This window comes from Primulina tabacum, chromosome 1 (genome assembly GCF_025594145.1).
Source record: "Primulina tabacum isolate GXHZ01 chromosome 1, ASM2559414v2, whole genome shotgun sequence".
Classification (NCBI taxonomy): Eukaryota; Viridiplantae; Streptophyta; class Magnoliopsida; order Lamiales; family Gesneriaceae; genus Primulina; species Primulina tabacum.
The window spans coordinates 28,482,218-28,499,552 of NC_134550.1; the positions used below are offsets into that span (position 1 = coordinate 28,482,218).

General features: G+C 37.2%; 1 pseudogene; it reads right to left on the bottom strand.

The window, feature by feature from the left end:
- Positions 1-17,335, bottom strand: part of LOC142507150 (ribonuclease E/G-like protein, chloroplastic) — a 69,476-nt pseudogene that overhangs the window by 15,164 nt on the left and 36,977 nt on the right.

The window sequence follows — 17,335 nt, forward strand, 5'->3', positions numbered from 1 at the left end:
CAAAAACCAACCTATAGGGAGACATACCAATAGGTGTCTTGAACGCAATTCGGTATGCCCACAGCGTATCATCCAACTTGAGTGACCAATCTTTCCATTTAATGTTGACAGTCTTTTCCAATATTTGTTTAGTTTGGATATTTCAGCTTGTCCATTCGACTGAGGATGATATACTAATGCCACCTTATGTTTCATACTGTATTTAGCCAAAAGTGAGTTGAAAATCTTATTGCAAAAATTCGTACCTTCATCACTTATGATGGCCCTCGGTGTTCCAAACCTGGTGAAGATATTCTTATGCACGAACTTGGGTACAACACGAGCATCATTAGTACTTGTGGCAATTGCTTTCACCCATTTTGAGACATAATCCACAGCTAATAAAATATAAGAATGACAAAAAGAAAGGGAAAAGGCCCCATGAAATCTATGCCCAAAATGTCAACTGGGAGTGGAGCACAATCCACAGCCCACCCCACGGGCACCACAGGTACGACAGGCAGGTACCGGGCGGGGATAGACCACGCACGAGCGTCTCGACGATCTGGAGAGCATGATGAGGAGACAGTGGTGGATTACTCGTGAGCACATGGATTACATGCACCGATTTTACCGTGTGCTTTCATATCGCTTTCCTGCGACCAGTGCCTTCGACGAGCCATTCCCGCCTCCGCCATCGTTTTTACACCGACCCATCGAGGATGATGACAAGTATGATTCTGATGAGGAGGTCAAGTTGTCAGGCGAGGACAGCGAGTCCTTATGCTCGCTGTGCAAGGTACGTGATCCCATGTTTTCTTGGTTTATTACTGTACATTAGGGAAAATGCACGTACTTAAGTTTTGGGGGTTGTGAAATATTTGTTTTGCTTGTTTGAGTTAAAGTTGATTAATTTTTTTTGAGGACTGCATGATTGGTTATTTCCTGCACAATACTTAAAAGTGTTTAAATTTCGTAGGGAGACTAGTCGAGTCGTGTTGAAAAAAATAAAAATAAAAAGTCATTTTGATTACTGCATGATAGGTTCGTTAGAAAAGAGTCATGGATAAGTCATTGTGTGACCGATAATGAGAATGAAGTTGTGGTTCTGAAGCATATATGTGTTCATGATAACTTGGGAGTCATATCTTTTGCAATGTCATGTTTGTTGATGCTATCGATGTTAGAGACAATTTACTTACCATTGATGCTAAACAGACAATGGAGATCTGATTTTTAGTAATTCTCACATGACATTGACTGACACTTTTGCGAACACGGAGATGATCTAGGAATTGTTTTTCAACAGCTTTGGGCCTGTTTTCATTGTTTATTATCGATTGTTATCCCATTGAGCCTCGAGTTGAGTGAGATGCTTGAATTTTTTGTGTGTCTATCTCAGATATCATTTCGGTTGAACAATGCATGTGATTGATCTATATGAGATAACTAATGGATTGAGGGTAATCTAGAATTGCTTAAACATTTTCGAGGCGAAATACGAATAATATGTGACATAGGAATGATGTAGGCAATCTTTGGAACCGTTCGAGCTTTCGAGCCTGCCAAATGAAAATGAAATATCTTTATTGTCCCATTTTGAGCATACTAAAAATCAAGTGGAGTGTGTCAATGACATACAATTAGCCTCCACTTGTATCTATTATATATCCCACAACAACTACCAAATGAAGCTTATACACTTACTATCCAACCTAACTTTGAGAGAAATAAGTTCATTGGTGTTGAAATGATTCATCCACTCCTTGAAAAGGAAAAGAAAAACAAATGTGTATAAAGAAGTTGAAAAAGAAATAAAAAAAACAATGAAAAGAATGAATCAAAGTGGTGAAAAAAGAAAAAAAATATGGGAAATGAAGGATGTGAATGATGAAAAAATAATAAGTGGATGGTGAATGAAATGAGAGTGAAAATGATTGAAAATTCAAATATTTCTCTCAAATTTTGATTTTCATACCTTTTATTGTAGCTACGAGCCGTAGCCTAACCTTATAAGCCTACAAGACCTATTAACCTTGTCACATTTATCCAATATACTAGTGGAGAAAAGTTGTTCAAGTCAAGCTTATGGATACCTGAGAAACATGGTTAGCAAGCATGGATTTTAATCATTTGCATGTAAGCATCTTAGTGTCTGACATCAAATTTTGTGTACTTGTGTTGAATATCTTATGAGCCAAATAATCATCATTAAAGTCTTTTGTGATCTGTGTAAGTGAATTTGCATCTTAATGAAGTGTGAGTTGAACTGAGCTGATGATTTCTTGAGTTTACAAGGCGAGTAGGTGTTGTGAATCTATTTGAGCATTCGATTGTGTAACGCCCCAGATTCGACGACTGTCCTCACTGTATCAAGACGGGTCTTTCCAGCGTGCTTATGTCCTCACTCACACGCACCCTGGGAAACTTCCCAGGAGGTCACCCGCTTAACTTTGGAGTTCTAATGTGATGAGCTACCGAAAAAAATATGCACCTTCATGATATGAGTAGTACAAATCAAATCTTTTAAGCTCTCTTCAACTGTACAGTCCATTACATTGAACAGTCTCGGAATCCCTCTCATTCCCGTGTGGGTCGGTTCATTCATGTTCCCTCCACCTAGAAGCCTGCCAGGAGCCGCTCATTGTCCGTGCAACTGATGGCACCGGCGATCACCCCCCGCCCTCTTCGGCCCCGGGCCTCACATGCCTACCAGCTTCCGCTTGGTTCGTCCCCGAACCACACCATACTAAGAGAGGTCGGCTCTGATACCAACTGTAACGCCCCAGATTCGACGACTGTCCTCACTGTACCAAGACGAGTCTTTCCAGCGTGCTTATGTCCTTACTCACACGCACCCTGGGAAACTTCCCAGGAGGTCACCCATCCCAGAATTGCCCCAAGTTAAGCACGCTTACTTTGGAGTTCTTATGTGATGCGCTACCGAAAAGAAGATGCACCTTCGTGATATGAGTAGTACAAATCAAATTTTTTAAGCCCTCTTCAACTGTACAGTCCATTACATTGAACAGTCTCGGAATCCCTCTCATTCTCGTGTGGGTCGGTTCATTCATGTTCCCTCCACCTAGAAGCCTGCCAGGAGCCGCTCATTGTCCGTGCAACTGATGGCACCGGCGATCACCCCCCGCCCTCTTCGGCCCCGGGCCTCACAGATTGGGTAAATGAACATTGACATATCACACACGCACGTGACTCTCGAGTAATTGTGAATTACATGAAAATGGATAATTCGGAGGCCAAGGTCAATGTTTGCATATCCATGAGTTATAGCTATTAGCATTGATTTTTGATTGAATTCTTATTTCTATTTAGCTCGAGACTAGCAAAAGTTCAAGTTTAGGGGGTTTGATAAGTGCAAGAATTGCACGTAATTTGTTTTAAAAGCGGTAGAAATGATTATGTTAGTTTTGGACAGAATTATGCATGGTATTTGTAGATTTTGTGTCGTGCAAGAGATGAAAAACTATCGGATGATTGAGGGCGATTAAAAGTGTTTTTGATGATGAACTGTTGATGCACAAGCGCCGTCAGCATCAAGGAAGAAATGCCGCAGCGCTAAGGCTTCTAGGAGGAAAACAAGTGCCCCACCGCCACTTACCCAGCGCCACACCACCATAATATGCAAAAAACAGGCGTTGGAGTGCCATCACTACCGAACCACAAGCGCCGCGGCGCTACCTCCGAACCTGACGGGTGCCTCGACGCTGTGAACCTGACGGGCGCCTAGGCACTGCCCAAGCAACGCCGCGGCGCTAGTGCCTGCGAGAATCAATAATTGGGCTTTCAACTCAAAGGCTATGACGAAATATAAAAAGGATAATAGGGTTTCAGAATCATGGAGAGTTGTTTTTGGGAGAGAAATCAGGGAGAGACGCAGAAGATACGCGAGAAGAAGATTTGGAATGCCAGGATTGATCGCAACGACAAAGAACGACAAATCTGGGGACAGACACGCCACTTCTGATTTGTTATCTAATCTTTCGCCCCTTTTTAGTTCTTGTATCTAGATGTCTAATCTTCAAACATGTTTTGTTTTTGTTTACATTTCGTTATGCACTAACTTTTCAATTCTGGAGGACAATATAGCTTTGTTGACACAATAATATTGACTCGGTCGTTTATATGATTGAATTTCTTTTGGTTTAATTGTGTTTTCTAGTTTTTATTCGATTTCAATTTACTGGCTATAAATTGATTGTTATCTGATTAATTTACAATTCGTGAGAGGGACTAGAATTATGCATCATTAGAGACACATCGTTAAATTTGGAAGGCGTATAACGTTAGTGGGGCTTATGTAAGAACATCGTTTGCATATATCATCTGAACTTAGATTCTTATTAGGAATGTTTGAATTGAAGTTTGAATTATACACTTTATTCGTCACTTGGGAAAGAGAGAATAAAATAATTTAAGTATTCTTGGCCATAAATTGACTGGAATTCATGAATATAAAGGCAATCGAGAATAGTTATCGTGGAAACTAAGTGAAATCACTCTTCTAGATATTTTCTCTCTGTGATATTTGCATAAATTCGGTTCTTCAACTCCTATTTATTTTCAGTTAATTCCTTTTAAGCAGACCAAACATTTTATTGATTATTCTAGATAAAGTCGTGACTATTATAATTACGAGTACTGATATACTTTTATTTATAACTCCCCGTGGAAACAATACTTTACTCTCTTATATTAAAAATTGACAACCGTGCGCTTGAGAGCAGTGATTTAAAAAGAAAAGCCAAAAAAAAAAACTCAAAATTTTTTTTGCCAAAACATATCCGAAAAACATTTCCGTGGCGTGTCCTCGCCCTGTCCAAAACGTATCTGACTGGTCAACACTAAAAAAGCCAACAACACAGATTTTACCATATCCTCTTATCTGTGTCCGATACTTCAGAATTTTTTTGTTAAGGTGTTCATGCTACATAGATGATAAGTTTAAGAAGCTAAGAAGTCCACGTGGCAGTTACGTTATAATTTTATTAAAAACCCACATATATTTTCTATAAATTCGGCATAATATTCCCTTTTACTTTTGGCATTCTGAGTTTGCTATCATGGTATTTGCATCGATTAATAACATCCTGTGGAATTTATTAGAATATTGCTACAGTCCAATCATTATATTGTTGAGATTCTCATTCTGCATTTTCATAAGCAAGGACGGTTTTTGCTTCATTTATAAGAATCTAATTCTTTTTCAGATCATGAATATCTCATGCATTTGCTCCCATTCCTCTAAGTCTGTCACTTCAATGTTAATTGGAAATTAGTCATGATGTTAGCATTAGCATACATTGCCTTTGGCTTTATACTTTTGGGCTTTAAAGTAGAATTTTCTCCACTCACAAGTTCAACAGTCAATTTCATCAACTTTCATTCATTATCACAATTTATCACCACATAGTTTCTAATAAATATACAGCTCCCAAACAAATAATAAAATTACATCAACTTCCTGAAATTCACCATAAATACATCTTCAAAAGAATCTTTCAAAACCTAGTTTCAAAACTTTTGAGTTGAAAATTATAGAAACACGATCCAAATACAGCTTCCATTTCACAATTTAATTAGTCGTCGTCCACTTTCAGATGAAATGTCGATGCACTTAGTTTGAGCTAACACTTAGATGTAAGTTTCAGTGCTAAAATAACAAGGAATGATTAAGAGCGAGAAATTTTCTAACAGCATTGACAAACTTGAATTGCAGGTCAGGTCACACAATGCATGTGGTTTTCAAAGATGGGTCATTGACAAAAAGATACAATATTTTACCCCGAAAAGGTTTATGATCCATTATGTGAGCGAAATCCACATATTTTACGAGCAACACAAGCCATGAAATAGGAAAACATAAAATAGGGTGCGCAAAGTTGGATTGAGAGTACTTGTTTGGCAGCAGCAAGGTTGACCTCAAGAATAGCTTTCTCTTGTGACATTCCTTGACCAAGCATGCAATGGCCCCCATTCACATCAATGGAGACCAAAGCCTCTTTTTGTTCAATGACTAGATAACCACCATTAGTCAGAGGAACCCTATTGACAAAGAGAAAAAAATTATTTTGGAATAGATTGTATGGACCAAATAGATGCAGATCTAGGTAAATTTTATCAAATAAATGATGATCCAAGTGGAAAAGATGAGATATAGATCATGATTTATCAGCTCATGATAAAAATAAACTATATTAAATTTATGAAACCACAAATAAGGTATAAATTTAAAATGAATATACGCTCTCGCTTTCAATAAACATTCCTATCTCTATTTTTGTTCAGGTAAGTTGCTCCTATTTGGTTTTCGTAAGTTCATAGACTAAGCTACTAGGTTACAACTTTATTCTCTGCTTTATCATGCCTTTTTTATTTTTCTTATTGGGGGGAGGCAAATCTAAGACACCATATGTCTCAGTAACCGAGGGTAAGGTAGGAATTTGGGCATACTTATATTATTTACTGTTATTCCAATATCAAAAAAGCTATTTTTTTCAGACTTTGATTTTAACACTGTCAACCATTCAGATAAATTTATTCACCCAAATGAATGATGCATGTCCGTGTCTAGAAATAAGGTTATTCAAATGAATAACCTTCAGGTTCATATCACAAGAACAAACAACTGTCCAAAAAATTGGATACTTCAGCAATCACTGGTTTTGCTCTGATAGGTACAATGATCAAAACATCTGAGGCAGACAAAACCCTGTTTCCAAGTTTCATTGTGAAGAAGGAAATTTAGCAAACTATGAAATCATCAACGTACTGAAATCACAATTCACAAAATGGGATCAATAAGTTAAATCAGAACAAAATTTTAGGTAGTATAGAGGCCAAAAACATTGCATCCTCACCACTATCACAGTTTAAGCTTTTAGAAAAGTTAGTAATCAATATGGAATCAATTCCAGGAGCAAGGAAGGTGCTTGGTCTCAAATTTTTTTTTGATAGAAAACTAAACTTTATTATAATAATAGAAAGTTTTACAATAGAAGTGGATGAGAAATCCGCAAGACCTGTTACAAAGGAGATCAAGAAAAAACTACCATACAATCATCATGATCATACAAATTTCCAATCCCTAACTAAGTCTGAGATACATAAATGGTTATACTCTGGCAACTTAGTCGTCCAATTCGCGACTCTGAATTTGATTTTCTCCCGGACTTCGTTCACATACTCCGATACATCTTCGAATATTCTATTGTTCCTTTCCAACCATATCCACCAAAATATGCAATGAGTTATCATATACCAGAAACTCGTATATCTTCTCGCTATGGGCAATCCTGGCTCCATAATAAACAGGTCTTGTGCCTTACTCGGGAATGTCTATTGAAAACCCAACTCTTTTAACACTTTTATCCAAATACCACTGGAGAAAGAACAATGCACCAATAGATGGTCATGATTTTCCTCTTGATTTCGGCATAAGCAACACCATTACGGGCATAAGACACAGGCAGGCCACCTTCTTCGCAACAAGTCGCATGTGGGCAGTTTTTGTAATATCACAACCTTTTATCTTTCCTATTGTCAATGATGTTATTCTATGGTTTGGTGTTATGGATATATGGTTAAGTTATTATTGATCATGGTTATTTTTATGGTTTATGAGTATAGTTGATGGAAGGGTTGGTATTGCATGTTATAGCATCAATATGGTTATTGCATTGTATTCGTGGTTATTTATTGTATGGTTTTGGTATGGTTAAGTAGATGGTTGTGTATTTGAGGAGTTGTTGTTGTCATGAAGGTATAATGTTGGGAGTTGGATTGATGGTTTGGATGGTTTGAGCCAAATATGTTTTTGGGGTGCAGAAACGATATGAAAATTTTGGTATCTGTTACGGTTTTTAGCATAATGAATGGGATATTGATCCAAATGGCATGAGGCCAATTGCATTAGAAAGCTAAGATCCAAGGCTACAACTTTCTTATTTTGAGTTTTGTTCAAAGAGTTGAGGAAGATGAGTCAAAAGTGGCCCGAAGTGTGTCATGTGTTTCGTTGTTCCTGCACTGATACATTTTGGTAGAATGGGCATAACTCTTAACTCAGACCTCCAAATGACCTGAAATTTGGGGAGCTTTAAGAAACGATATAGGGATACAACGTTCATGTTTACCACTTTGGCTAATTCGCAAGAACAATTGCAGTTTTGGCCCCTGGCAGTGGGTACACGGACCCCTACACGGACCCCTAGACGGGGTCCGGGTCTTGCCATGAAAAATGAGTGATTTCCCGAGTGTACACGGACCTTTACACGGAGGGGGGCACGGGGTCCATGTATTTGGCGTAGAAAACATATTTTTAAGAGTTTCTAAGCCAATAAGTTAGTCATTTCTCTCTTCCCTCTTGCAACCATCGACTTAGGAACTAGGGTTCTTCATTTTTTCACTTAATTCCTTTCTTTCAAAGGTTTGAATCTTCAAGTTGGAGGTGTGATCTTCATATCCTCAAGAGCAAGTAACCAAGGTAAGGGAATTTATCTTTTGGGTATTTGGTTGAAGTGAAGGGAATGGTGGTTTAGGCCTGAATGGTAATTTATAGGTTGAAGATGTGTAGTTAATGGTATATTCTTGATCTTGTGTTGTAGGATCAACCACCAAGAAGCTATCACAACAAGTTCTATTGGTTGTAAGTGGGATTTTTCCTTGAATGCATCTCATGGCCTATATGTATGATGAATGATGTTGTTATTGTTCCTAGCTCCTTTAATCCATTGATTATATACTTGTTATGTAATGGTTCATTGATTGTAAGAAAAGGAAAGGAATTTTGATGTCAATTTCTAAGTAAGGAGCTAGATCTAACTACATGCACACCACATGTTTGATACAATGATTCAATGGTTCTTTTTATGGCTTGATAGTTATATGGTAGTGGTGGTGCTTCTAGCACTTCTAAACCCACATGACGGAAGTTGATCAACATTTAACATGTACAATGACTGATTTTGACTGAAATGTACATGTATACCATCGACGGATGACTTATCAATGCCATACAAGGAAAATGAAAGAAATGGTTGATAGAATGCCATTTTATAATTGTTATCTATATATTCCATTGAACGATGGCATTTCCTATGGTTCTATTGTAATGAATTCCTTTCTTTACACTATTGTATATGTAATTGTTATTGAAAGTTTCACTTACTGAGTTTTGTAAACTCATTCCAGTTATGTCATGTGATGCAGGTAAAAAGGAATAGCGATAGAAGTGTCGAGGCATGGAAGGTGCATGTGCCAAAGTTTGGAGAATTATATTTTGTTAAAATGGTTTTGAGTATTGCACCTTGGTTCATGTTTTGAACAAGAAAGTTATGTCACATCTTTTGTCAAACACTTGGTATTTATGGAGATGGTATTTATGTGTATTTTGGAAAGATTGATTGTGGTAATGTTTACTCTGTTTGCTTGGGGTTTTTGGTAAATCTATAATTATGTGCAAACTTTGCCAAAATTTTATTAATTATTACTTTTCTTCAATCTTTTAATAAGGCTTCCGCATTATTGCATTTATAGTTTATTGTCATGGGGTAAGAGTGTTACATTTAGTGGTATCAGAGCAAGGTTTTTCGGACCAATGATTTGGCACATGTCTTCCTATGCTTGTGACACTTCGGTATGTATCTTTCTGCATCTTATTGATGTATTGGTATGATAATAAGCCTTACATGTAATATGGTTTGAAAATGATTTTAAATTGAGATGCAATATAAGAAAATGCCACCCAAGAGAAAAGCTCCTGAAGTACCTCCTAGAAGGAGAGCCGGAGAAGACCGAGACAGTACTTCCTCTAATGTAGTTGATGAGTTTGGCAGGCTACTTCATGAGCAAGCTAAAGTGCATGGAGAACAAATTCAGCAACTTCTCCGATTGCAAACACCGGTTCAAGGTAGAGGCCAAGGCCGTGATCAACGAGTTGTTGAGGGAGCTTATGATAAATTCAAGAAGATGAATCCACCCGAATTTGTAGGGAGTCCGGACCCTTTAATTGCAATGGAGTGGGTGAAGGCGGTCGAGGCGATCTTTGATTACCTTAACTTTGATGATAAAGATCGAGTGAGTTGTGCCGTGTTTCTCTTAACAAAGACAGCAAGAATTTGGTGGGAAGCAACAAAGGTAATGATTAATGTTCAGACATTGAAATGGAATGAGTTTAAAGATTTGTTCTACGACAAGTACTTTCCTAGCGATGTTAAAGCCCGCAAGGTGAAAGAATTCTTGGAGCTAAAGCAAGGGACAATGAGCATGAATGATTACATCTTGAAGTTTGAAGAAGATTGTCTTTTTGTTCCTTTCATTGCTAGCAACGACAAAGATGGAGCCAAGCATTTTATGCAGGGGTTGAGGGCGGAGATTCGAAGAGATGTTCGAATGTCGAAGGCTAATTCGTACAAGGAGATTGTTGAGAAAGCATTGATGGCCGAATATGATGAGAAAGAGATTGATAAAGAAAGACAATTCAGGAGGCAAAAATTTGTCCAATATAGATAATAATTTAGTTAATGGGCCCTTAATTAGGTTAAATTTGTCCACCGAAATCTTTGCTGCTGCACTCACGAAGAGGTTGGCCAATTGGAGGGGGTGGGCGGCTGAGTGGAGGGTTATTAGGTTAAGTGGCGAGCTTAGGGAATAATTAGTGTTAAATATATAGATAATAATTTAGTTAATGGGCCCTTAATTCATGTAATTAAAAGGTTAAAAAGGTGTTTAAGCCCAAAAGTTTAAAAGTAGGCCCATTAAATCCAAACGCACTCTCGAAAAATATTTCGTGTTGAAAAGATTTTGAAAACATTAGCCGAAACCTCAAAATGTCCCCCGATTCGATAGAATTTGCGTACCGTTAAAAATAAAATCTTGCGGGTAAAAATACCCAATAAAATCCCATTTTTTGAAAAATACACTTAAAAACACCTCAACTTAATTTATAAAATAAATCGTATATTTAAAATAATTTTCCTGAAAATTCTCCGGTCTCAGGTCCTCGTTCGAGCGTGAAATGCATCTAGAAACCCTAATGCGTGAACTTTAAAATTTTCATGAATTAAATCCTATCATGTATGAATTATGCATAAAATGCATAAAAATAATTAAAAACAATTTAATAAAATGAACAAGCATTTAATGCTTTAAAACAATTTAATAAAATACCAAATAAATTTAATAATTTGCATGCATGTGGTTCACATGGACCTTCAGATTTTCGGGACGTTACAATCTACCCCCCTTAAATTGAATTTCGTCCCCGAAATTCGCTTATTCTAGATAACCAAAAATTTTATACTTAGATTTAGTATCCAAATAGTCCACGCTTCCGCTGCGCTACTCTGATAAAATAAGTGTTGAGTTGTCCTTATGTCTCCTCAATCCTAATTAAATTGCCTACCAAAATCCTCGTCTGCGAATCGTAACTTAAAAAAAACTTATGGTGATTTAGTTCTATTCTACCATGGCTTCGAATTTTGATTTATCTAGCAAATTCTCATAATAGAGATGGGTGAACAAACTTGTCGCACCTTACTTTTCTCATACTATGCCCATAATGTTCATCAACCTATTACATTAGCATTTATGCATTTCAACTCAAGAAACCTTAGCATCCAAAATTTACTGATCGACTTCTATCCTTGGTAATACACTTAAATGTTAAACCTTACATCAACCACATAATAATATTAGCCTAAGATCCTTGAATCGAATCTTTATCTTACGACACCAAACTTACAAACTTAATTATTTACAATTACATCCCAAATATTAAATTGTCGCAAATCTTAAATTTCGAGTAGTGATAATTCATAAAACCCAAAATATGCAATATCGATCTTCTACCTTAATAATAAAACCCTTCAAGTATTACATACATGCTTAAACTATTATCTTTCCAATTACAATAAAGTTGAGGCCTAAGACCCTTGGACTTTTCTCATTGGAACGAATGTCGCATTCTTAAGTATCCTCAATGCTTAGTTAAGTATAGCGTATAACACTTAATAAATTATCCCATGGTAGCACTAGATTAACTCTAATAAATCAACTGTGCTTATAACCCACAGAGTTCTAGAATCCTTATATCAAGCTTTTAGATTTCTTACTCGATAAAAATCTTAATATTCGTTCATTGATAACTTATGTTGAACACAACTAATTCCCTTTTGTTTTTATCTCACTCCAAAACTTTCCGTACGAACACCTATTTCAAAAACTTAAAATTCAAACTTACGCAACTCAAATAATATTAGGTACATAATTCCAACATGCATATTCACTCAACCATAAGTTTCTTAATGGCTTTCACAAATTCCTCAAGATAAGGTGTCTACCTCCATTCTTACATGTGTCTATCAAAAAATCTAACCATCAGTCATACACACCTTCTAGAATTTTTTTATTTTTATTTTTTTAACCCAAAAAAAAGGTACAATTTTAACCCTTACGATCAGGATTAAAAAATTATGATACATCAAACTTAAGTTCCCAAAAATTTTGTTAGCTCCATATCTACTCTTATAACTTAACTAACTAATCAACTTCACCTTAAATTATCATCACTTTAAATTCTTAATTTACCACAACATTATTTCAATAGCACTTAAATTGTCAAGTCCAATGTTGATTTATCCTACAATGACCCTGACTATCATTTCTTATAACATTATAACCCAAGTGTTCCTCAAAAGTTCTAATTTAATCCTCAAAAATTTCGGAATTTGCAATTAGGTCCTTGAAGTTCTCGAAAATTACCATTTTGGACCTACAACTCTACGAAATTTGCATTTTGTCCCCATAGAATTTTCGATTTTTGCCTCATTAAACCTTAAAATTCCCGAAACTCTGAATTTAATCCCAAAATCCGGTAAATTCGAAATAAGTCCCTTTGAATTTCATTTTTGCACTTAGGTCCTCAAATAATTGGTTATTACAATTTGGTCCTTAACATTCTCAATTCATGCAATTCAATCCTTAAATCTAGCTAGGTAGAGCATGCATCCTAAATAAATTTTACGTTTTAAACTTCCAAAGATCGTCGTAGTCTCGAATCATTAACCCTTACATGGAATCCTAAAAATTAACTCAACTATCAACCACGAACCGTCAATAATTTCTTAGAAAATCTACAAGTCCCAAAAGCATTCATAATTGTCAAGTTTAACTTATGACCCACAAGTAGAACATCAGTACTACTAACCAAAAATTAATATAGACAAATCATTTCCAACCTTTCCTAATGCCCAAAAGCAAAATTCTTATTCATGTCCAATTCCACCACACCAGCATGCAAGAAAATTAAATAATTTCTCATTTCATGTCGTAGCATGCATAAAATTTTTTAAAGCATCTAATCTCAAACATAACGACAGATAAACCTTTACTGTAAAGCATATATCATGTAAACATGTAGGTGATAGCATTAAAAACATTTAAATCATAAAAGCTTACAGACTTGAGGCTTGAAGACTGAGCGGCAGAAGCTGGCGGTGGCACAACCCTATACAGGACCCTTGCTCTGATACCAACTGAAACGTCTACCGTTTTAAAAGTGCGGAAATATTTTTTTTTTAAAGCTCGCAATTACAAAATAACATTTAAAGTAATCGTATTTATTTGCCAACAAGAATAACGCAATTTAAAAATAACTAACGTCATCCAAAATCAACGAAAGCGTAACGTGTAAAAATCGTAATATCATCAACATATAAAAATGTGCAACTCCTCTCAAAAGACGTGAATCAATATGCTGAAAAATAATGGTCCTCGGGTCGTGTCACCGCGCATCCCGCCTGCCTACTCAGTCTTCGGCACCTCGGGTCCCCTGATCAAAATGCTCACCTGCATCACACACGCCTAGTGAGTCTAAAGACTCAACACACCTGTACCAGTAATAACAAGTACATATACGTAGCACACAGCAGTGAAAAATAGCATAATCAAAATACGTTTCATGAGCTTAAAAACATGAACATAAGCGTGTCGTGTAAAATCGTAACGTGTCAAAACATGTCTCATCATGTTATCATATCATATGCGTAACTGTGACCTGTCAAAACATGGTAATAGCATGTATCATCGTATCAGCATATACGTGTTAAAATCTTAATTTGAATTCCGTTCATTAGCTGTGACTTTCGTATCATCACGTCATCATGTCAGTCGATGGATCCATCTACGTGTAACCGCGGTACCCGGCGGCGGGGGACATCAGCGACACTCTCACCCGTCAACCGAGCCCGAGCCTATCATGTCATCATATCATGTCAATGGAAATACGATCGTCGGGCTCCCTCTGGAGCCTTCTCCCGTAAACGGGCTCCCTCTGGGGCCTTTTCCCTCACGATATCTCCAATCATATCATCGTGTCATCGTGTCAGTCACAACTAAATCACTTCCTTCAAAATGTGTCATCATATTCATCACTTAATAAAATCATGCATATACATAATTTTTCCTTTAAACCAAGCATGCATCATAATTATCATAATAGCATAAAAATCGTAAATATGATGCATAATCATTTAAAATATTATAATTTGTGCTCAGGGCGCTGCCAGGACCAAAATCTCACCCCGGGTGCAAAATGACTATTTTGCCTTTGGAAACCCAAAAATTATCATTTCACTCCTGGACCTCTAAAATTGACCCAAAGCATACCAAATTCCTTAAAACATCCCAAAACATTTTTAAAAGCATTCCTAGACGTAAACTCAAGCCCATAATACGCTTAACCAATTCGTTTTAAAACTTGGACCGGAGTCCCGGTTTTAACCCGAATCGACTCGAAACTCAATCAATTTTTTCCCTAACCTTTTGTCATACCTTAAAAACACTAAAATGGTCCTAGCATCTGAAAATCGGCCTAAAATCTTACGGCTAAAAATTCCAGGAAAGCTCCCCAAGTTCGGCCCTATCATATTATACAACCTCATGCTCTTCCCTTTCCAAACTCACGCCTCTAGCCTTCTCCCACGTAACCAGCCTTTAACCACTCACATATAGACTACCCTAGGCATCCCCTGGACACAAAGAACTCACGGCCCTAACCCCATGCAGCCCCCACTAACAACCCGATCGCTAGAGACCCACAAACGCCTAAACTGCACTTCCTTGCACTCGGTTCATTTGTGCTACTCAAGGTTCAGTCCAGCAGTGCAAGGGCCCTCCCAGGACAGGGTTCGGACCCATCAGAAGTAGATCTAATGCCTGGACTCACCCTGGCACCAACAGATCCCCCTTACCTTCCATATAAGCAAAACCCGAGCCCCACCACGATTTCATCCCCTCGCCTCTACCACTCACAGCAACAACGACAAGTGTTGCTTTCAGAACCACACCCCGACATCTTAACAATCTTTTAACAACCCTGAGCCGCAGCCCCTTGCACAAAATCAGAGAAGAACGTGAGTAACATTTAAAAGAAATGCATGACACGGGTAAAAACCGAAGGAATCCTTCCTGTTCATGGACAGATCGAATAAATTCATGCATCATACAAACACATCAGATATATATATATATATACGTGAATGATGCAGCAAAGAAAGTACATAGCGTGCCTTATGATGCTTGGTGCAGAAACGCTCGGAGGAACACGGAACGTGGAAGGAAATTGAGCTTGGAGGAAAAAGAAGCACCGAAATCTTTGCTGCTGCACTCACGAAGAGGTTGGCCAATTGGAGGGGGTGGGCGGCTGAGTGGAGGGTTATTAGGTTAAGTGGCGAGCTTAGGGAATAATTAGTGTTAAATATATAGATAATAATTTAGTTAATGGGCCCTTAATTCATGTAATTAAAAGGTTAAAAAGGTGTTTAAGCCCAAAAGTTTAAAAGTAGGCCCATTAAATCCAAACACACTCTCGAAAAATATTTCGTGTTGAAAAGATTTTGAAAACATTAGCCGAAACCTCAAAATGTCCCCCGATTCGATAGAATTTGCGTACCGTTAAAAAGTAAAATCTTGCGGGTAAAAATACTCAATAAAATCCCATTTTTTGAAAAATACACTTAAAAACACCTCAACTTAATTTATAAAATAAATCGTATATTTAAAATAATTTTCCTGAAAATTCTCCGGTCTCCGGTCCTCGTTCGAGCGTGAAATGCATCTAGAAACCCTAATGCGTGAACTTTAAAATTTTCATGAATTAAATCCTATCATGTATGAATTATACATAAAATGCATAAAAATAATTAAAAACAATTTAATAAAATGAACAAGCATTTAATGTTTTAAAACAATTTAATAAAATACCAAATAAATTTAATAATTTGCATGCATGTGGTTCACATGGACCTTCAGATTTTCGGGACGTTACAATTCTTATTTCAGGCAAGGTAGCTACTACTCTTATTGATACTGTCGCCACACATTCTTTTATATCTGAGCAATTTATGCATTCTCTGGGTCTTGTTCCTATTGGTGAAATTTTCCACTTTTTTATTGTGCTTCCTTCGGGAGATTATATTCATTCTTCAAGTGTGATCCGAGCGTGCCCTGTTCAAGTAGATGATGAATTATTGAATGCCGATTTGATTGTCATTCCCATGATTGAGTTTGATGTTATTTTGGGAATGGATTGGTTATCTACTTATCGAGCTGTGATAGATTGTGTAGCCAAGACAGTACGTTTTCCTTCAAAGCATGGTGATAGCAGGGTCTTCACGGGGTCAGGTACTTCGTTTGGCCTTTCTTTATTTCTTGCTTGCAAATGCAACGGATGTTGGTTAAGGGTTGTCATGGGTTTCTAGCATCGGTGGTGGATATAACTAGAGAAGGGAGTGGGAATGTGAGTGACATTGATATTGTGAGGGATTATCTTGATGTCTTTGCGGATGATGTGCCGGGATTGCCACCGGATAGAGAGGTGGAATTTGTTATTGATATTGTACCAGGTACCGCACCGAGTTCTGAAGCCCCTTATCGAATGGCCCCAACTGAAATGAAAGAGTTGAAGAGTCAATTGCAAGAGTTATTAGATAATGGCTTTATCAGACCAAGTTCATCTCCATGGGGGGCACCGGTATTATTTGTGAAGAAGAAAGATGGGTCCTTGAGACTATGTATTGACTATAGAGAGATCAACAAAGTAACGATCAAGAACAAATATCCTCTGCCCAGAATTGATGATCTTTTTGATCAGTTGCAAGGTGCTACTGTATTTTCTAAGATTGATTTGCGGTCAGGGTACCATCAATTGAAAGTAAAGAAGTGTGACATACCTAAGACGGCTTTTCGAACCAGGTATGGTCACTACGAGTTTTTGGTTATGTCGTTTGGATTAACTAATGCTCCTTCTGTATTTATGGATCTTATGAATTGGGTTTTCAAG